We start from the raw sequence: 23,202 nt of genomic DNA on the forward strand, positions 1-23,202 counted from the left end.
TTTTCAACATTGGAAAGTAAATTCAGGCTATAGGGTGGTCTGTAAGTTTATCTAACACCTTGTTTAGAAAATGCTTCAAGAAATTGCTCTCCCCAATATCATGGTATAACCCCAGGTGGCAGCTAAATGCTATCCCAGCCCCATCCCCCATTGTTCACTAGAGCTCAGAGCTTTATCTTTGAATTGAGTACCTATTAATATTGAACATCTCAACCAAGGTATCTAAAAGTCAAATTGAATCTCTAAAAACACATGCAAATACAGAGTCTAGTTATTTATTTATGTTTTTGTGACTAAAATAGATGGATCTTCCTTTATCAGGAATACTGAGAAGCATTTTACTGCACAGGAATTCTAATTGTGTCTTTCAGCACAAACAAAGGCAGAAGAAGTGGATTTAGAAGCTAGGACTCTAAAGCCTACTCCACAGAGAACTATTTTTAATTTACTGAAAACCTTGGACCCAGTTAGCTTAAAAATAAACATCTTCAAGAAGTTCATTGAACTTACTAGGAAAGTAACTAAATAGAATCCCTTCATCCTAGCATAATGATCTCCATATCACATAACTCTAGTTTTATATGACAGTGTTTAATTAATTGCTTCAATTTTTATCCTTGTAAGGCACAAGCCAGAAAAAAATTCCTTACCTTGCAATTTCAGATTGACCAGGAAAATAGCTTTTCCTAAAATTTGCACATCAAATGAATGATTTGATTATTTAAAAAAACAAAACAAAACAAAACTACTCTTCTTGGAAAACTTCCATAGTTTTGTATTATCCCTATGGAATTTTCCTATACATGAAATATCTGGATATACATTCCAAAACTCCATCACAAATCTATGCATAAAAGATATTGCATGTTACAAAACACCATGAGCATTTTGTACTTTGTAAACTGCTCTATTATTTATCTTAAGAACACTTTATTTTCTTATACATTTATTATATCTGTTAAAAAACACTGATTTGCATGTATGCAGAAAAATAACTGAAATTCCAGATACTGGTCAATGAAAATGGTTTTATAAGCAACAACAACAACAACAACAACAAAATTTTCTTTAAATGTAAGTGGGTTTTATGTAAATTCAAAGGTTAAAAATTTCTATAAGAAATACATGGTCCTAGTAAAACTTGTTAAAGCTAATATAGTGACTAAAACAATTATAAAAAAATGCAAGAGGTATAAAACATAGTTTAGTATCATTTTTTGAGTGAGTTAGATTAGCACTTTTAAAGTTTGGGGTTTTTTTTGTCACTTAATCCTTTCTTAGGGATTGCTGTAATCACACAAACAGGCATAAACATACTGATACCCGATATAAAATGTATAATGAAAATATAGAATACCCTGAGTTTGAAAAATAAAAATCATCAAAGTCCAACTGCTAGTCCTGCACTGGAGCATCCCTGTGCCAGAGATCCTTATTAAGGAAGACTAAAACAGGTGTCAAGTTTCTTAATTATAGTGTGAACAAATCTGACCAAGTCCAAGAAAGAGATATGCCATTGATATTTTATGTTATTCTGAGTTTCAGAATGTTACTGAAAGTAATGTTTACTATTGCCTACTTAAATCTTTATTTAAATAAAAAAATGTTCATTTCCCCTGAGCTCTTTATATTTTACAATGTTAATATAGACAACAGTGAAAATTTTCAGTTAAATATTTCATTCTACTAAATTTCATTACAATATCCTTCAATTTTAAATGAACCATTTTTTTCTAAAAATGAATGGAAAAATGTAAAATGCTAAAAAATTCCATTTCAACATTTTTAGAAGATGGTAATTCATTTCTAAAATGCATTTTATTTTATCTCTTTCTAAATGTAAGAATTTGAGGGGTGGGGTGGGTTGCTTATCGAAGTATAAAACCTTTTTTGGTATACAATCTTAGTATACAAGGGTCTTTTTCAAGTATTTCCATAACCCCTGCTATACTGAAATGAAAATTTGGATCCTGTGAAACAAAGAGAAATTAGCATCATTATTTTTTAAGTGAAGAACTGATGCATAGAGTGGTTTCAACCAAATATTCCCATTAATTCTAGGTATTGTGAATGAAACCACTAGTAGCTAATTTCCCACAGGATTAAAAAGTGCATATTCCAGCAAAGCAATCTTTCTCAGGGCTTCCAATTTTTCTGGTAATCAGGGTTGTGAACTTCAGCACAGGCACTCAAAGAGTGAGAAAGATGGCATTAATGACTCTCTGTAAAAAGCCTGGTTTTTATCCAGCTGAAAGTTTTTATACAATTAGAAAGTGAATTATCTATCATCTAGTAAGAATTCCATGCCAGATGCAAAGATTTTATCTAATAGCCCAAATCAGAATTCAACTGTCTTCATAAAGATATTCCCTTTTTATTCCCTTCTGGATAAACCCACTCCTACCAGTGTATAAATGGTTGAACTCCTTTGGTGGCGGCCAGTCCACTGCTGAACACAGCACTGAAATGTTTGTTTATAATTATCTCAACATTTCTGAAGCATCAGCCCTTTGTATTTTACAAAACCTTCTAGTTCTTCAGGCTTTTAACTGAGAAGTTCTGTATTGACCCTAATGGGGTTTTTTTATTCCTTTTTATGAACACTACAATTCTCTTTATTTCTATAGATATATTAACCCCTTCTACAATTACAGAATTTGAAAAAACATTTCAAAAATTATTCAATTGAATTTTCATCTATCTGAAAGCAAATTGGAAAAGTGTGGAGCTTTAGGTCTGTTCACTGGTAAGTAATCTTAATAATACATTTAAGGAGTGGAATTATGAAAATAACAGTCAGTGGTCTTCCTCAGACTTTAAAATACAAGTCTGGATTGGTTGGATTATGAGTCTGACCTGATTTGGTGAAAAGAGGAGCCCTTATTTGGGCTGTGAAGATGGGGAAAAACTCTTACATTGTAAAGTTACTTCTCACAGATTGTTTTAAACTCCATCACTGACTGAAGGAGAGTATTCTTCCCAGAACAGAAATGTGTTGTCTTATTAGCAGAACCTAAATATGTGGGACAAAATAAGTTGGGTGAATGTGACATAAAATCATCAACTTTTACTTACTATTTATAAGTAAAATATAATATATTACTTGCCATTGGATAATGATCCTTAGCAGACACCTTCAAAAGGTTTTACTAAATGACAGGAGAACGATCTCTTGAATTTTATTTTTGCTTAGCTGAAGGATGAAATCATCTTTAAAATGGTAAGGTTTTAACAGGGTCAAAACCAGAAGAAATAAACGATATTTGACGTGTCACTGTGACAAAAAACAATTTTCTCAAAAGCAGTTATAGAGAATGAAATATGCAGTTAAATTGCATAAACTTGTCATGCACTATCACTTTAAAACACAGCTTGCATCTGAATTCGACATTAGGATGACATTGAAATTTATAGGCCAAAAAGGAACAGATGTATCCATTAAAGCAAACAGGTACAGCCAAATTCTTTATGCTGCAACTAAGAGGAAAAGCACCCACTGGTGTTGTATATAGTGACTGTTTCTTTGAAGCTAATAAAGTGCAAAACTTTCCATGTTGCTCTATAAACCCTCACTGAGGCGTTTGACAGTCATAAGAATTAGTGACTGGATTTAAGGAACATGAAGCACTATTGAGAGAATAATTCTGCCAAGTACTAAAGGAGTTCAAAAATAGCTTGATATGACTAATTATGCATAACTGAGTTTTGCTGTGATTGGTATCAACTAAATACTTGTTATAATATACATGGCTGTAGTTTAATAGGATTTTTCACAAGTCCTCAGTATATAAAACCTGAAATTGATGAATAGTTTGATCTTTTCCAGGAGAATAATTATAAAGTCAAAGTTATTCAGGTCTTCATTGATCTCTGGGATCTAGTCATATCAGCCATAGGCAAGACCTAAATTAAATAACTTAAGTAAATGTCAACTCCAATGTCATCCCTTGAAAACATGTGGCCCTGTCCAGGTTTTATCTGATAGCTGAAGGTGTGCACAACTCAGTGGAGGCCCTGAGGTCAGTGTGCCTTACCTGAGCAAGGAGCAAAGGCATTAACATCGAATGACTTAGCAATACACAGCCTTTTGTCTCATAAAATGGACATTTAAGAGCGTCAATATGGGGATTTAAAGCTGATCCACTTTCTGATTTGGTGGTCTTCTACTGAGACCAGGTGACCAATTTGGAAAGTTTGGAACTATAAGTATCTTTCTATAAAAGAGCTTTCTAAGCAAATCACAGTGCTGTCAAGCTGTAATTCATTTCCTTCTCTGCTCTTCACTGCTAAAAAACCTCTTTCTGGTATAAAAAGTACACATTCAAACTATCTGATAAATAAAAATTTTTATTCCTACGTATATTATTATGTATATACATAGATGTATGTGTATAACTAGTGTATATGTCTATAACTTGCATATATTAAATTTTTGTTGCTAAAATCTTTTTTGCCAAAATGAATGCAGTTGTTTTCCAGAATCAGTAGGTTTCCTCTAGAGAACTGTTATTTCTATCTGCATAGCAAAAAGTGCTTTACATAGCCAATATCCCTCCCTGTATAGATAGAGAAGCTGTAACCTGTGCTTGCACAACTATAATGAAGTCTGATGATTTTAATTTGGTCTATCAATCTGTACAGAATTTACTTAGCTTTCCTGTGGCCCTTTTCCCAGTTTGATCTATTTTGGTGAACTAGAAATTTAGTGAAATTCTTAATTTTCAAGAGCATTTCTCCTTGCTTGAAGTTGACATCTGACAACACCAATGAGCACTTTGAGCCACTCTTTTAATTCCTTACATTTATCTTCAATAAACTGTGTAGACAGATGCAGGCACATATAAAAGGCTGCTTCAAATGCAGACATCTCATCTCCACAAATTAATATTCTAAATAAAGCTTCCAGTCACCTAAACTGAATCTGAATAACTGAGGACACCTTCCAGTCTCTTAGTAATAATTTTCTGCTAGCTGAATAATTTTTTGGGGCTCCAGGATTACAGAAAGTTACAAAAGCCAAAATAACATGTGCAACCCAGAGAGCCCAAGAGTTCATCCTAATGTACCCTGTGACTCAATAATTACAGTTCAGGGATGTGCAAAATAAATAGATGCTTCCTAAATCTTAAACTACAGTTCATCAAAGCCAGTTGTCCTTGAAGTGATGGAGTTTTGCAAGGTTCACAAAGTCACAAACACTTGGGAAACATCTATGTTTTTGATTTTGTCGCTTTATAGAAGAGTAGTGAGATCAAAAACCTCTTCAACTCTTAATTAGGTAACCTGACCCTGTAAGGCTTCCTAACTGTCCAGAATTCATATATAAATCAATTTTCTTTTCTAATAGCTCTTTAACTGGTTCTGTGCAACATTTTTAATGTTGACTGGAGCACTGCTAAAGAAATGGAAAAAGCCTGAAGTCCTAATTAACACATTTTCAGGATGGATTAACTGCTCATCTTAGCTTTGATGTTTCTTAGACAGGTAAAAATTAAAAAAAAAAAAAACCAACAACTAAACAAAACAACAAGAAAAAACCCACCCAAAGAAAAAAACTCCACCAACTAAAACCTAACAATACAGATACTTTCATCCCTAGGGTAGCACAGTAGGAAGTTTTATTCATATCCAGCTGCTGCTACCACTCTCCTGTAACCATCCTTGTGATACAGGTGGATTCTCTCTCACCAGAAAGAGTGGGATATGCCACACAACCTATTGATTCTTCTACTAATCTAATCTACGTTTCTTTTTTGAATAAGCTTTTCCTGATAATCTTAAAATCCAAAAATTAAGGGTTTTTTAAAAATACAATCCTGTGTGGCTTTGAAATACAAAAAGTGTCTCTGTTCTTCCATGTTAGAAAATACTTTTCTCCTTTTCTCTTTCTCAAAAAAATCTTCCACTTGTTTTCAAGCCTAGAAGCACAAACCATTCAACCTCCAGCCCTTGCCCCTCCAATAGCCCTCCTACTGGTTTACCTCATTTTCTTTGTCCTACTGTCCTTCCAGATAAATATCTAGTCTGTATTGATTTCCCCCATTTGTCACATTGTTTTGTTGCACCTTTATGGAAATTTGATATCTCATAAGCTTACAGAACCATGGAATAGTTAAGTTTCCATGGCCCCTCTGGAGGTTCTGTAATCCCACCTAGTCAGCTAGAACAGGTTGCTCAGGGCTGATCCAATTGTGTGCATATCTCCAAGGATGGAGAAACTTGCACTGTTTATGCAGCTTGTTCCAGTGTTTGAGCCCTGTCACAGAACTGTTTTCTTATGTTTGAATGTAATTTTCTGAGGTTTCATTTGCATTCAGACTTGTCATGTTACCGAGCACCATTGAGCAGTATCTGACTTAATTTTGTTTAGACCCTCATGTAAAGCATTTCAACAAATTGGAAAAATCTCCTCTGAGCCTTCCCCACTTCAAGCTGAACAGCCCCAACTTTCTCAGTCTCTCTCCCTATGAGAGGTGCCCCAATTTACTGACCATCTTTGTGGCTTTTTGGGGGACTCAATTCTGTGTCTTCATGTCCATCTTATAATGGGAATCCTAGCACTGGACCCAGCACTCCAGATGATTCTCATGTGGGTAGAGAGAGGGAAAGGATCACTCTTTCAATCTGGTGGCTGCTTCCTCATGCAATCCAGGAGACCGTTTTTTTGGGTTTTTTGTTCTCTAAATCTGCAAGCATTCACTGCTGGCTCATATTCAGCTTGGTGTGCAGCAGGACTGGCACGCCCTCTTCTGCAAAGCTATTTTACAGCTAGTAAAACCCCAGCATGTATTGACACATAGAGTTATTCCTTCCAGCTGTAGGACTTAGCACATCCTTTTTGATGAAATATTTGAGATGCCTCCTTGCCCATTTCTTCAAACTTTAACGGTGCCTCCAAATGGTGGTATAACCCATTTTCATTCCACTATGTAGACAGCCTCAGCCTTGCACAGTGTTACTGATATAATTGCCTAGGCACTGCCTTCCCTGACAGATCATACTCTGCAAAGATTCCCCTGCACTCCTCTCCGTTTTTGTATGGGTCTCATAACTTGCCTTTGGACCTGTGAGATCCAGTCCTCCCTGATGTTGCTGGACCTACAACTTTCATCACTTTGTTATTTAGCACAAATATGATCAGTGTTTTTTCTGTTCTCAGCTGTCTTTTTCAATATCTTCTTCAGTTGTCTAAAATTCATTCCAAAACCTAGTTAGCAAAGTGGTTGCTTGTAGTTCTAGCATTACACCTTTGAAAATGCATTCAACACACATTTTCAAATTTCATAGTTTATGTACTACAGTCCAAGATAATGTTGCATAGCATTTTAAGCTTTAATATATTTAATCATCTGATTATGAAAGAAAAAAAATTGGCTCTGATTTCAATATCGAAGATTTCCATAACACTAAATGGTTAACAAAAAAAAGGAAAGAAATTTTGAGAGTGCAGAGGACATACTGTTCTGTTCTGTTCTGTTCTGTTCAAAGCTATCTCATAGAATACCAAATGAAGTGTACTCAAATGATCGATAATATATGCAAATTGTTGTGATGGAGTATGTTGTTTTTACTTTTACACAGTATCATTTATTTTCTAAACACAATCTTGTTATTGAGTAGATGTGGAATTTATTCTACTCTTTTAAATTTAAATTATGTCAGAAAAGAACCAGTGACTTATAAAAAAAACATGCTGGATTTTTAAAATGAATCTTAAGACAATTTTCTCTTCTCAAAGTAACCCACTACTAGCAGAATAAAGAGAATTATTTGAATGCCAATTGCATACCATTTCCTGCAAAATAATATGCTGAAGGCAAATCAACATTTAGATAACAGTATCTGCAATGTAAATGAGAAAGAAAAAATTTTGTCAACTATGGTTAGCAATGTATTAAGTTTTCAAGACCTTTTTCATTTTTTATTTATTAATTAATTTATACCACTGAGTGAGGAAACTCTGCTTCAAAGATACTAACTCTCTGATATGAAAATCTGTTTAAAATTAATAATTTTGCATCCACAGTGATTTTAAGTATATTATATTTCACAGTTGGACCAAATGCATATTTAGTGATCTTGAGATCTCTAAAATAGTCAAGAAAATCAGATCTATGACAGTATTTTCAGTTCTGATACATTTTAATAGCTTGTTAATTTTATCTGTGGAGGGAAAAGCCCATTCCCCTTCTTTGCACACACTCCAGCACCTAAATATCTTCCTTGTAGAGAATGGTCCAGGAGTGAACACAGTACTCAAGGTATGGTCTTGCCAGTGCTGAGTCCAAGGGGACAATAACTCCCCTGGTCCTGCTGTCCACACTATTGCTGATACAAGCCAGGAGGCCCCTGGCCTTCTTGGCCACCTGGGCATGGGCTGGATGTGTTCAGCCAGCTGCCCACAGCACCGTGGTTATTTTCCTCTGCGTAGCTTTCCAGGTTCTCTGTCCCCACCCTGTAGTGCTTCATGGGCTGTTTGTCCCAAGTGCAAGACCTGGCGCTGCACTTTACTGAACCTGCTGCAATTGGCTTCAACCCACTGATCCAGATTGTCCAGATTCTTCTGCAGAGCCATCATTCCCTCCTCCAGATCAATACTGCTACAGTGAGAGACTGGAAAAAAGGACTACTGGCTCAAAACAGCTGAAATATTTGGGGGAAAGAAGGGGGCACACACACATTCACACACATACACACACATGCTTCAATTGTTTTGAGCCAGTAATCCTTTTCTCCAGATTTTCTCCAGTCCCCAGCTTGATGTTGGCAGCAAATTTACTGAGGGGGCATTTGATCACCTCATTCAGATCATTCATAAAGATGTTAAACAGGATTGCCCTCAATACTGAGCCCTGGTCACAACACTCATGACTGGCTGCCAGCTGGATTTAAGTCCATTCAGCACCACTCTCTGGGTGCACTCATCCAGACATATTTTTACCCGGAGAAGGGTGCACCCATCCAAACCATGAGTAGCCAGTATCTCCATGAGAATGCTGTAGAAGACAGTGTTAAATCTTTACTGAGGTCCAGATATGCATCATGCACAGATTTTCCCTCTATCCACCAAGGATGGTCATGTTATCATAGAAGAATACCAGGTTCAGAAATAGTGTCTATGAACTTGATAATTTTCAATGGCATTTTTGGATTTTACACATGGTCTTTCTTTTGCTTTACTCCTTTGTTGATTTTGTATTCCTAAAATGCATATGCCAGCTTGATATCATTCTTCTCACTTGCCAGATGCATCAGCTGAATGAAAATTTATACAGGAGTTGCAGTTTACCATAATATTCATTGCTGACCATTTCTTCTGTGTGGTATTGTAACATAATTTCACTGTCTGCACATGCACCTCTGTGACAACCATTCAAACTGTTAGGAAGCAATGGATAATCTGTATGAATTTCTGATGACAAGAGCTAATAATTAATTCTCTTTGATTTTGTTCTTTCCCACCTGACCTTAGGGTGAGATGTTTACTCAAATATTTAAGGCTGCAAACACTGTGGCAACATCCTATTATATTTTCCTCTCAATAGCTCAACTCAACTTTCTTTTTCTCAGTTATTGACAGCGTTCTGACAGGCCTTAAGGAAAAATGAAAGGGTGTCCACAATATTGTGAATTTGTCACCAGGATTTATTGTGCTAGTAGCAAGCCAGTAACAAAATACTTGATTGACATCTGGGAGTCTTCCATCTTTTTCATATCCAATAAAACAGGTCTTTCCTGCTGGGCTTTAGTGGTAGGAATATTAGTACAAGATTGGATCTCATTGTTTGATGCATCTTATGTACTTTCTCCAGAGGTAGGGCTAATGGAATTATTTAAGTAACTGATTTTAGTAACTATTGAGATTCTAATCTTTCAACCTGAAGGGAAAAAAATATTTTGACGACACAGTAATTCTTACTAAGGCCTAAATATTTATTTTAATATGGCTACCAGTAAAAGAGAAATATTTGAAACGAGAAAATATCACCATCTGCTGTTAATGTCTAATGAATGCTGCCAAGTTATATAAACTTACGACCTCTACTTTATTTGGCTTCATCAGTTGTCAGGAAGAGAAAACTAAATTGTCCTTAGCAGACTGCAGCACTAATATTTTTCTCTGGATGGAGACAGCAAGAGGCAAATTATTTCGTTCAAAACTGTGTAAAAAACCTTACATGTAAATATTAGGAAGTTTTGGGTTTTTTGTACTCTTTTGGTTTTAGTTTGTATTGGGGAGAGATTTCTTGTTTGTTTCTTGGGTTTTTTTTATTTGGGGTTTTTATTGTTTTCACTGAGATTCTTTCATTAGAATGCACAGTAAGTCATTGCAAACTGTTTTCTTGCCTGGAAGATCTGCACTTCTGCTACTGTTTCTTGCAGAAAGATAGGAAGAAAACTCAGATATGTTACATGTCCTTTGGGAATAAAAGAGAAAGTATCTGCTTTCAGAAGCTTACTCATTGCTCAAATAATTTAATTGACCTACATTTAGGTGAGAAATCAAAGTAATTAGGGTGATTTACTCAATTATGAGTTCTCAATTAACCACTTTAAGCAAAACTTAAGCCATAAGTTTTGCAGGGAATAGAACAGTTACGTTAATATTCTAAATTAATATCAGCAGACTGAGAAATGAAACAAAAATAATTAAGAAAATGAGAAAAGTTCTATGATACGTAACTTTTTCTTTTTGTAATATAAATTAGGTACTAGATTCAGCAGCAAAGGAGTTCATACATATAAAAATCTTACTCCTATAGAATTTTAAATATGTAACTTGCTAAGAACGAAAAAATAATACACTTAATTAAGGAAGACAGTGACACACCCGGAAACACAAGGAAACAAGTTTAGAACATATTGGTCCTCTTAGCTCCATATAATTACAAACCCCCCTCTTTCTTCAATGGAAAACTGATTACCTCTTGCTTTATGCTCATTATGATGTATATCTTAGGAAAAAATACATTTAAACCATGACTTTCTATATCCAGTTCTTCCTCTGCACAGAAACAGGCAAGTAGAAACTCAGTCAAGTAAAAAAAAAATCAGCCTATTGTTGTCCCAGCAAAATAGTCAATATGTGAGCGTAGATATCAGCATATTTAACTGCATCTTCTGAGCCTTTTATGTTTCTTCTAACACCTCTGTTTGGCTTTATTCTTCTACTTTTATCACTTACTTAAAATATTTTATCTCTAATTTTATTTAAGACAAAGAAGAATAGTATCATCAAGTATCACAGAGGAGCATAATGCAATATTTTTAATGCTGCATTAACCCTGTATCAGGGTAGATTTAGGATCTTCACCCAGAGGGTGTTTAAACACTGGAACATGATCCCCAGGGAAGTGGTCACCACGCCAGCCTGTCAGAGTTCAAGAAGTGTTTAAACAATACTCTTGAGCACATAGTGTGATTCTTGGGAATGGTCCTGGGCAGTGCTGGGACTCAATGATCCTCCTGGGTCCCTTCCAGCTCATCATATTCTGTGATTCTATGGTTAACTACTCTAAAAATATTAATTACTGTGGATGGAAGTAGACATACTAGACATTGATCTCATAATAACTTCTCAAGAAAAACTAATCCAAGATTGATTTTAGTTATTTCTATTGACAATGTTTCTACAGATGTTCACTGACAAATGAGACCAAACATGATGAGATCAGAAAGCATACAAATACATGTACATATGAAAAACAGCAGTGAGCAAATTTCAATTACTGCTCTTAATGTTTGAGTCACTTAGCCATTAAAAATTTCTTATATCTTCAATTTCAAATGGGATTAGTTTTCTTAGTGTTACAGAATATGTAATTAAATTGTAACTATTTAAAAGTAGTTCCAAGATTAATTCAGACTTTATACATTTCACATTGCATGGAAATGGATAATAGGTGATATACCCATTGACAGAGAGAATCAATATCTAATTACCTCCAGCACATTCCAGCAAGTCAGTATATATGAGAACCTGAAGCAGGTATTTCTAAGAAAATCCCAGGGGTGGATTCAACACCTTTCATTCTGAAAGACATTTGCATACTTATTTTATAAAGATTCTCCTTTCTTTACCCTGGTAATATTTTTATTAGTTTCCCTTGATGACTGTTTTTCTGAAAGCTGCATTTAATCTTGTAATGATCTCAACTGTTTTCTCTGAAATCAGACTATTGAAATGTGTCTACTCTGTATACAACTACATATCAATTTTAGAAAGTCTTTAAAATTTGTATTTTGCGCTGAGTAATTTGTATAAGAATTTACTTTAAAGAGAAATGTTTATATAAATAAATTTATAAGTAAGAAATAAATTTATTTTAAAGAGAAATCCACCCATGCACTGCTAATATTGCTATATTTTTTGTGCATGTTAAAACACATGCTTAAGTCATCAAAGGGATGCATTTGATACTGGAACAAGAGGGAAGGACTTGATGCAGGCAAACCTCTGATATAACTCCAGGTTTTTTAGAGAGCTTCTTAATTTGTGCTACATTAGGTTAAAATTTTTTGTGAATTACTTTTTTGTTTTTTTCAATTTTGAAAAATAGCTATTTTTTGGAAAAAAACAAATGGATTTTCTGCTCAGAATTTCTAACATTTTTGATGAAATACTTGATGTTACACTTCCTTAACATGGAGGATTTTCTCAGTTTTATTCTTTTACTCTCAGCTATTGCAGGAAGCCATGGTTTTCCATTGATTCTACAGCCAAACTGTCTGTGGTAACTAAACATTGAGAGGAAAAGAACTTGGGTCTCCAGCCTTTAGGAGTGCTCCAGGAAACTGATAAAAATATCACAGATACAGAGATGGGAAAACCCCAAAAAATTACTGTTGTAGTTTGGAAACAACAGTCCCTCTCCCCTCCTCCCACCCTCTCATGTGAGAGAAACAAAAGGAAGAGATTATGGGCAGAACAATTTACTGGTAACAATGAGATAAGAAAACAAACAGTAGCAGCAACCATATCAATAACAAAATTATACAAAATTAGAATGATTAACATACAAAAATTGCTCACCAAGCCTGAACTGACATGGTATAACCTTGAGATAATGAACAAAATGATGAATGAACCCTTAATGGCAACACTTTTCTTCTGAAAGCTGGGCCCCCTACTTCCCAGAAGTGAGAATTCCATATTTCTTCCCCCAGTAGATGGGATAGAGCAACAGCCCAGACATGTGCACAAGGCTCCAGGCTCCACATCCTCATGCCTGCTGAGAAAAATGAACTCTGTTGTGGCTGGAAACCATGACAGCTATGAAAAACAGTTTCTTTTAATTGAATTATATAATGATGGTCATCTCTGCAAACTGCTCTCTTTGAGAAGAAGCAAACAGAAAAGAAAAAAAATGTTTCTCATTAGATGAGGAGGTCAATCTCTTTCTGAAAAACAAAAATATTTAAAATAAAACAGAAAAGAAAAGATAGATTTGGGCTTTTTTTTTTTTTTTTTTTTTTTTTTCTGAACACAATCTGTATCTCTTAAGAAAGAAGTGCCAGTTTCCACAGAAATGGCAAATACTGGAGTTCTCTCTTCTAGTGTTCACTTGTTTTATTTGTGTGATTTCCCATCTGGTATTCAATTATGCTAAAATATAAAGTCTACTTCTGTCAATATGAATTTAGATTAAATGAATGTAATTGCTTTAAAAAGTAAAATGAATGCATAATGACAGACTATTGGTTCATTCTATGACTTTTCTTTCTAAGACTTCTAAACTATGCATAATTGTGGTCATAATTTTTTTTTTCTTGCTCAGTATTCTGTTCCTGTCATTCCTAGCCATATGAAATTCCCACAATTAGTCTACTTGTCATAAACTGTGTGGATTACGTCTGTGCCTTTTTCATTTGATTGAAAGGTGTTCCCTTGCAGCAGGTTAATTTAATCAAGAAGAAGTGCAAAGAAAATTTCTCCTTTCTGCATTGTTATATCACTAAAGTATTTATCTCTTGATTGCTTAGAATTGAAAAAATCTAATGGGTCAATGTAACTGATATGATTGTGTAGGCACATATTGGAAAGAACTTGCCAGTAACATGAATTAAATGTCCAAGTATGAAAACAAAATTTAAATACCCAAACAAAGCTACAAAAACCAAAATGCAAGCCATATTTCTGCTGAAGATTCTAGGTAGGACTCTGACTAAAATAACTATAGCTTGTTCAGTGCAAAGACTTTTAAAGTAATTAATGAAAAGCAAAGAAAAGCTCAAGCAAAATGATTATGCAAGAAAAGAATTGTATATAATGTATTTTGCAAAATATCAACCAGCAAGAAAAAAAATCTTAAAAAATTTTAATGTATTGGAACTTTTGTGATACTTATATTTCAGTTAATTACTTGAAAGTTGCATTACAGAAAAAACAATTTTTACCTATTTTATGTTTTAAAATAAATTTTATATTTGAAAATTTTCATTTTTCATATACTTCTCATTCTCACAGAAATCACTCTCTTTGGTCAGTTCAGGTCATCTGTCCTGCCCATGCTCCACTCTGTTTTTTCAGCAGTTCTGCACTGGCAGAACACAGGAAAGGGAAAAGTCCTTGATTTAAGGTAAGCACTGTTCAGCAATAGCCAAGACATCAACATTATCAGCATGTTATCAAGATTATTCTCAGAGATAAACAAACATACAGCACTGTACCAGCTACTAAGAACAAAATTAACTCTGTCAAAGGCAAAACCACTACAGGCATCCACAAAGTCCATAATGGAAGAACTAGGATGAATCTAAAACAAATTTATATGAAGTGGACTTCCCAATATTTTAGTCAAATTTATCAACAGAAACATCCTGGTTTATGTAACTTCTTATGACACAAAATAAAAAAAAAAATAGAACAAAAGAAAATATAACCATGTCTTTAGGTGCTGTGGATACTGAGCTTCATTTATGCCTCAGGGGTAGTCATCTGTTGGCAAGGACAAGCAGGAATACCAATGCTCCATTCTTTCTGCATCCACACAATTTAGGAAAATGCAAGTCTTTGACAAGGAAGGGCATGCAGTAGGTTTGCCAATGCAAAGTGTTCCAGAGACGCAGTTAATGAGCTCATCTATGTGCTGGCTACACACTGTCAGGAGCAGCTCTGATTTCTCCCTGGACAGAAAAACCAGGATATAATCCTTATGGAGAAATCCTGATAGCAAATTGTTTGAAAAGCTGTAACCACAATATTCTTCATGTACTTTGTGCTGCTAGAGCTCTTTAACTCGAAATAACTCTGACTTCCACTAATAAAATTTATCTGATTATCTATTTCTATATAACATATTCCCAGTTATGGATTTTAGACACAGATTTATTTATTGTTTTCTTAGGAACTGGTTTGTTTCAAAATTACCATATTAGTTCAATAATTCAAATAACCATATTAATTTTATTGTTCTCAAAGTTGATCTCTGGGCTAATTTTTTATTGTTTAATGGGTTTGAGGCATATATTTAGTTTGGAACTGGAGCTCTTTTTATGAACTGTGGTAATTAATTTGAGATACTCTGAGGATTTTATTTCTTGCAGTATATTATAGCCATAGATTTGGAAAAAATTGCACCTATTGGAGGAAAACGCCTAAAGGAATTCTATACAAATAAACAAAACTTTCTTTTCTGCATCCCTACTTGTTGTTTTATGCATGAAGCATTATATTGCTTGAGAAAATAACATTTATTCAGTGGACAGGGTTATCTGTGAAGTATAAAGCTACCATCAAATTTCATGCAGCTGTTAGATAAGAATTCAAATTGTTTGTGAGCAGGTCTTCATCAAGCCTTCTTCCTCATGTCTTTCTTATTTTACCTAATGATGCAAAATATCTGGTCACTTTGGAGTGCATTGAAACTTTGAAATATTATGTTAGGCATTAAAATATTTTGAGGCATGATCATCTAATTTTAAGAGTAAACCTAGCCTCAAAAATCTCCTAATAGTTGGTTTTAAAATTGGCATAAAATTTTTGGGTATTTTGTGCACACAATTATCTAGTGATTGTTTCGTCTCTGTATCATGTCTGAACTTTATTATTAATTTTAATCTGAAAATATCTTTTGGATATTTGCAAGATGGGAAGTGTTTGGGAGTTTAAACAGAGTGTACATGTTAGATAAGTACTTACACAAATACATTATGCCACCTGTGCCAGCTCTAGGAATCCTCATGCTTGTTACAATAATCTGTAAAAATTTATTGAGTTCAGTTCACTCCTGCTTTAATTTGATACTTTAATCATCTAAACCTGTCACATTTGGAATTACAAGCAATTACATTTGGAATTAGTTCCTTGAATTTATATAAAACCATAAATAAATCCAAAATTCTGAAATTCCATGTTTAACAGTGGGTAGGAAGTGATGATCTAACAGCCTTGATACTCTTATAATGTATTAAAACAGTAGTGCTTTAAAAACATAATAAGAGAATTATAAGGTTAAATAGTTTCACTGTTTTTCTTTACCATTTTTTCTTCCCATTTGCTGTTTTCAGCCAGGGTGAATTCACCTTTCCACATGACTGGTGCAAGGTGTTATTCACCTCATTATTTACACTGCTATAACTTCTATCTTAAGCAGAATGCTACTTTGTAAGTAGACAGAGGAAAAATTTTGTATCCTTTCACAGAGATATCTGTAAAGAGATTTTCATTCACCACCCTTCAGTGTACAGAATTTACTGCGAAGATTACAACAATTTACAGCAATACTATGAATTTCTGGTATTAAATATGGAGTGAAATCCTTTGACAGTCTTTGAGGTACAAAAAGTCCAGGAATTCTAGTATATGCACTGAACTGCACTGCACAAAGTGGATACATCCATTATTTAGTTTTCTCACACTGTACTTCAGCTGAGCAACTCTTCCAATTAGCTGATATTCAACCAAGTGCTACAATTAGGATATTTGATCTGGTTTGCATATGTTCTGACATCTTTCTTTTATATTAACTAGAAGATACTGAAGTAGGTAGAAGAGAGTTAGAGAAAAAAAAAAAAGGAAAAATTGCATTTGGTTCCTCATTGCTGAAAGCAGAATAAGGGAACCCCAAGCCCTGAAACACTGTAGAAAGAGAGAATTACAATGCAGACAAAAAGAGACTTCAGAAAGCCAATGTGTGTTAATACATTGGATGAGAAGCAGACTAAGTAAACATCAAAATATCACAAGCAAAATAAAACCAGAAAAAAATAAACCAAGTCAAATCAGCTAAGATTAAATTAATTTTAAAATATTGAGTCAGATCAAGAGATGTAGAACTGCTTGGCAATCCTCTTAAGAGGGGTCTCCTCTGGCCTGCATGCAAAGGAACACTGTGTCCTACAAATTAAACTTTCAGATTCAACCTTATTTAGTAGAATATGGTGAAAGAAAAATTTTCATAAAATCATACAATGTCTTGTGTTGGAAAGGAGCCTAAAGATCATCTAATTCCAGCTGCCTGCTACAAGAAGTAGGGACACCTTCCACTAGACCAGACAGATGTGGTCCCATTCACTGTGACCCCTTGAGCCCTGATTGTCCACTAGTCTTCACCCAGTGCATGATTAACCTGCTCATCCCAGTGCTGGATAACTTCTTCAGAAGGATGCTGAAACAAACAGTATCCAAATCTTATTAAAATACATCCACTGCCTTCATTCCATCCAATAGGTGGGTGACTTTATCATAGAAGGGTCTCACATTATTTAAAAAGGGTTTTCCCTTTGGAATCTACATTGACTGTGCCTAGTGATTGCATTATTCTTTAAATGACTTTCAGTAGCACCCAGTATAATATGTCCCCTATTTTTTCCAGAAAGTAAAGTTAAAATAACAGGTCTATAGTTACCTGGGTCTTCTTTTGTGTTTTGGAATAACACCAACTGCCCTCCAGTTGGCAGGGACCTCCCCAGAGTCCTTGATACTTTGGCAGATGATTGAGAGGGTTTAGCTATAACACCCACTAGTTCCACTCCCTTCAGTAGTGTAGTATGAATCTCACTGGGCCTCATGGTGTTGTGAATTTTCAGATGATAAAGCTGCTCCCTCACAATTTTAACACCCACAAAAGGAAAGCTGCTGTTTGCTCACAGTGGAACCACTCTCATCTATCAGTATAGTTAAAGACTGAGACAAAACAAGCACTGAATGGCCCCGCTGCTTTTTTTCAACTCTATCAGTCAGATGATGATTTTCACTGAGGTAGGACCAAATTTATTTATTTATATCAGTGCATGGGCTTGATATTTGTTTTATAGATGGGAGACAATTACCTAAAATTTTCTATTATTTCTTGTCTGTCCTTTCAATTGTGATGAAACAAAATATATAGTCAGACCTCTTTAACTGTTTCCAAAGGCATGATTATATATTGGTAGATGGAAGAGTAATTGTAACAGCTTTCTTTTCTGACAGAAATTCTCCCCAGAACTGCCAAGCTGTAAATAGGAACATGGTCATTTTGGCTAAAAATTCAGAAGCCTGTCAAATACACAGTTAGCTACATCACTGACTTCTGAACTACTGACTCATTACAGTTATAGCATAGCAGTTTCTATGTTCAATTTCTTATTTTGTCTTTGACCTTTACCTGGTGTTCCAGAACTAAGAAAATAAAAAGAAAAAGAAAAAGCTTTCTCAAGCCCTTTCCTAAGAGTATTCTCAGTCTAGGTGTATGATGATGTTAGATAGTCAGTCCTACAGCTCCATTATTGAATCTTTGATGATTTCTGCACCTGAAGTATGATAATTTGGACAGGTATGTATTATCTAACAAACTTCATAGAAATGCATTCGTGCAGTAAAGTTTGTCAGTGAACACTTAACCACCTCTGCAAATAAAGGTACATGTAGGCATATGAAACAATATGCAACAAGATGACATTTATTTTAAAGAAAAAACATACATGCTATACTACTCACACTTGTACAATTGGTTTAATCAATGTATATTGTGTATCTTATTTCTGTAGTGCTTTTCTTGAGAATCAGTTGTATACAATAATAGTATATGAAGATGCTTCTTCTTTTCCCACTCACTTTCTTGCCCTTTTTAAAAGACTTAAACCTCTTTTATATTCTGCCTGAATGTCTGCTTCTAATACTGTTCTAGAGCACAACAATTTACAGGGAATTGAAAAAGCAATTTTCTTTGGACAGCTAGCTATTCTCCCTAATTTTCACCTGCCAAACTCTTTTCTATGAATGTTGACTCAATCAGATAAAATGCAGGCTTTAAAGATGTTTGATTAGCTGCCTGGCTTACCTTTAGCTACTCACTTTGCATGTAAAATGTCTACATACCCACCATCCTTTACTTTCCACTCTTGGCTGACAGAGCTTTCCCAGGAGATGCACTGAGCACTGTGGGCATGAGCTAAGACAATAAGAGCTTTTCATTTATGGACTGCTGACAGCTGCTGGTTTATTAGGTGAAATAAGAATTCAGCAATAGAAAAAATAATAAGTACATTACTTACAATGTGCACCTTCATTTCTTTATATGTTAGTTCTTTATATCAATTCATTTGAAATCACTACAATAATGACTGAAGAAAAACCTTTGCATATTTTTCCTGCTGTACTACCACATCCAACAAATGAAAGCTGAGTGATATGTCACTTATTTTATAAATTTCAGTTCCCATACACCTAAGGGTTTTGCCATCATGAGATACACTGAATGGTCTCTTCTTTTGTCAGCAATTCTCATGATCTCAGCTAAATGACTCAATTAAGTATTAAGTTTAAAATATTAGAAGAGATGACAGACAAATTTTTACATGGAGTATAAAAGGAAACTGAAAATCTTAATTCCTCTAGAAAGTTGCCCAATTTTTATGGCACTAATTGGAAAAAAATATTGCCTGCTTGTATTCTTAGCAGGAAGCTATTTTAAATTTCAGAAAAATCATTTAAAATTTATAGAATGTGGGCAAGCTATTAATGTGAAAATTATGAATTTGAACTTATGTTTATATGATTGTATTTGGACATGTTTTAGACATTGAAAGCTAAATTTCTATCATGTGAAAGCAGAGTTAAAATTAACTAGATAACTGAAGGAGCTGGGAAGATATTAAGATAAAATTTAATTAAATAAAATTGGTGGCACCCAGCTTAAAGTAATTGCCCTCTGTCTAAGAGCTGCTTTGAGTCTCTGGAATACTATATCAATATACATATTCAAAATAGTATTGTAAAACTGTTATGCATTCATTCAAAGCATTGCCTTACTTTTTCACTGTGTTTTATGACAGTTAATATGCATGTTTTCCTACCCTCTGAGTCACTTCTAGAGCCCCAATGAAATTACAATTTTTATCTTTAGAGTTATTTGAAAAAGAAAAAAAAATATGTTTCAACTGCCAGTGTATACTGACAGACAATAACAGATATATCATAAGAAAATCTCAGAGATTTTATGGAGCTTTCATTTCTTTCACCTAATCAATAAATAATTCTGATTCAGTATTTTGCATTGCAAAAAAGAAAAAAACGTTAAATTCCTGTCATAACCCTATTTTAAAAGCCACCTTTATGGCTTCATGTTGCCTGTATGGAACAGTATTAGACACACTAAAGATTAGAAGTCTAGTTGCAAATTTAAATTTGTCAAACATTTGCAAATATTTTTGCACTTGTTCCTGAATAAGTCCTCCACATTTATTCCAATTTTAATTTCGCATAATTTATTTTTGCCCATGCTTGGTATTTCAGAAGAGAGACATATTGCCTCTTCACTATAATTTCTCTAATGTCAAAATTTATGTCCTTTTTGATTTCTTTTTCTGTTTCTTCACTGACTACTTTTACTTGATTGCTCTGTAGGTATTTCAGACTTTCTGGAATGTGTGGAAATAAGAAAAGTCATGGATTTGCAGATTTGGCTTCACTATTTCCTTGTGTATATAATTAATACTAATGCAGTTTGACTCTGTATGTTGTAGTATGTTGACTCTAGGAAAAAATTTCTCATTCCATGTCACCAAGAGCACAGGCAGTCTTGTGGTTTGTTCCTCTGTCTCTGTCTCTGTCCCTTTCTCTGTCTCTCTGCATCTCCCTGGTTAACTACAGATTATTTTCTGTTTAATGCTGCAACTTGCTAAATTTGTGCTGAAGTAACTTTGCCATGAATGTGTAGTTTTCATCTCAGTTAGCCCAAACCACACCTAAGTATTCTCCTTTCACATTTAAAGGTCAGTTTTTGTATTATTCACCCTAAAAAAAAAAAAAAAAAAAAAAAAAAAATTGTCATTTTTTTAAAGCAAGTGCTGTTTTCAAAGTGCCCTCTTTGATATCAATTTCCACATGATCCTATGTGTAACATGCTCTCCTAAAACACTGATCTTCAAGAAGACCATAAGATTAAGATGACTGAATAGAGTGTCTACTGACTTACAGATACCAAGTTTATTAAATTCCCTTGATTAGAAAAAAAATTCTTTTCCAAAGCTGAATTTTGTCTCTTTAACTAGGCATCTTAAGCAGACCAGTGGAAATTGTTTTTGGAATCCACCCTTTCTGGACAGTAAAAGGTATTTTCATCACAGACACTTTTGTTGGAGCAAGGCAGTTAGGATTCATATTGTACACTGTAAATGTGCATCTTACTGCATCAAATTACTTCTGGAGCAATTCCATATTATCTGTAGCTATATATATTTTGGGTCACTGTTTTTAAAGAAACTACTTCCATGTTGCTGTAGTTAGTGCCAGAACACTTTGACTAGATTTCATTTAGACATTGTTAAGGGATTCTCCTTTTTACTACACAAATTATTCTTATGTTCTTTCTTTTTATCAATATATTTTCTTACCAGAGGCCAACCAATACTGTCTTTCAGCTAAAGTGATTGTGTGAAGGGGAAGCAAAAGGAGCAAAGCTCCCAATTGTGCCTATATCATAACAATACTTCACAATGATTTTTGATTTTCTGCTGGAAGTTAAACACAAGTTCAAAAACAAACAAAAAAAATTCATTTGAGTGCTTTGCAAAAGGGTAACAAAACCAAACTATGTGTCTGTGAATGCCCAGCACATTGCATAATGTGCTAGATAAATAGCTTTTGCTTTTGGTGAGGTTTTTTGTTTTCTTGTTCATGTTGGTTTCTTCCCCTTAGGGACTATCTAAATAGATGCATTCCATAATGTCATAGATAAAAAACTATGGCCTTTGTGTCTAGAAATATTTTTGAGCTATCATCACAGTTACAATTTATTTCTGTGGTATTTCTGTTCCATCATTATGTTAGTTCCATCATTATTTGCTTTGAATACTATATATTGGAATAAGAGTGAAAAAGATTAATCTTCTTATGAATGAAACTGTCAGAGTTTAGCCCTCCTCTGTTTTCAGGACTTTTGTGGTCAAATTTTTTTTTACCTTTTAGAGGATAATTCTGTGATTAGGTACTAAAAAGACTAATATTTGATTTTGGAAGGCTGTTTCAAGAATTATGTGCAAATAAACCATGTGGTCTGTTGAAATCAACAAAATACCAGAATTTCATAAGAACCTGAAGTAGGTCTCTGTGATTGGGAATGAAAATATTGGGGTTTTCTCCCTTTTCTTTGTATTTCTTCTGTTTGGTGTTTTTTTGTTTCCTTTTTTATGTTGTTTTTGTTGTTTTTGTTGTTGTTTTGGGCTTTTGTTTTGTTTTGTTTTTTGTTTAATTTGTTTTTGTTTTGGGGTTTTTTTGTGGTCTTGCTTTTGGTTTTTTGTGGTTTTTTTGGTTTTTTGGGCTTTTTTTGAGACACTAAGCTTTTTTCGTTTTGTTAGTTTAGCTGTTTTCTTTCTTGTGTTTTTTAAGGGAATAGCCTGACTACTAGAAATATATTTCCTACACCTAAACACAATGTTATCTGGTTTAAGACAACTTTACATGTGCTGTTTTACCAGAAGGCCTACTTTATTAAAACAAAAAAACCCTCAAAACCTAATCTACTAATTCTGTCTGGGATAGATTTCAACCTTTCCACAGAGGACAGTATGTTGCATATTTGTAATGAAAACATTGTTGATACCATCATTTTTTTGCACAGTGTCGAGGTCTTTTATCCTTGAGAAGAGTCCAGGGAGGCCTTTTAACAATACTTAAAGACCTTTTTTCAATACCTGAAGGAGGCCTACAAGACAGTTGAAGAACGACTTTTTATAAGGCTATACAGTGACAGAACAAGGAGTGATGGCTTTAAATTG

This window comes from Erithacus rubecula (genome assembly GCF_903797595.1).
Source record: "Erithacus rubecula genome assembly, chromosome: 1".
Classification (NCBI taxonomy): domain Eukaryota; kingdom Metazoa; phylum Chordata; class Aves; order Passeriformes; family Muscicapidae; genus Erithacus; species Erithacus rubecula.